General features: G+C 48.6%; 1 long non-coding RNA gene across 4 annotated transcripts in view; it reads right to left on the bottom strand.

The window, feature by feature from the left end:
- Nucleotides 1-875, bottom strand: part of LOC116186254 — a 441761-nt gene that overhangs the window by 319638 nt on the left and 121248 nt on the right. The window lies entirely within an intron of this gene.

The raw sequence follows: 875 nt of genomic DNA, 5'->3' as shown, positions 1-875 counted from the left end.
ATAATAATAATAATAATAATAATAATAATAATAATAATTCTATCGTAATTAGGTATGATTCCCTTCCCAGGAGGAAGAATAAAAAAACAGAGAGAGAAAGAGAGAGAGAGAGAGAGAGAGAGAGAATTTGGTTCGCGATAATTTCGCCTGGTTAAGTCATTTCCAAGAAAGCTGGACGAAAGGCGCGATAATTATACCGAATCGTTTCTCGATTTCGCTCGAACCTGTCCCTCGGCCGTCACGGGGTATTCATCACGCGATAATCACCGTCTCACCGTCTCGAAGATCCTGGCCACGATACGGGGAAGCGAGGAATCGGTCGGTCGGACGGGCGAGCGAGCGTGTCTTTAATTACCGTCAGAGAATATTTGCAAATTAACGGCGGGAGCCTGTGCCCGGTAGCCGAAATAAATGTCCCCGCAAAAAGATCAAACGGACCACGCATCTCTCTCTCTCTCTCTCTCTCGGTGGTGGTACGGCGGGGCGGGGGAACGCGGGGAGGGAAACGATTCGTGGTAAGGCGAGACGGTGTGGCACGGCAACTCGCGTGTAAAAATTTCGCGTTCTTTCGCCTTTCGACTTTGGATGCGGCGCGATATAACGGGGTGTTCCGCGGAATATTCGGCCGTTTGGAGAAGAAGGAGCGGGGAGGGAGAGAGGGGGACTGGTTCTCCTCGAAGGACTCGGGTTTAATAAGATTCGAGACATGCATCGTTCGCCCCTTCGTATATACACAGATACGTGTACACACAGATATACGCGATGGAATGGAATCGTGGCCGATATCAGTATGCACGTTGCGCCACAGGCCGATCATAATTAGCATTTAATTAATTCGACTAATGTGCGAAACACGTTTATATTTACGAGGAGGT

Source organism: Apis dorsata, unplaced genomic scaffold (genome assembly GCF_000469605.1).
Source record: "Apis dorsata unplaced genomic scaffold, Apis dorsata 1.3 scaffold_527, whole genome shotgun sequence".
Taxonomy (NCBI): Eukaryota; Metazoa; Arthropoda; class Insecta; order Hymenoptera; family Apidae; genus Apis; species Apis dorsata.
This window is presented reverse-complemented; position numbering and strand designations above follow the sequence as displayed.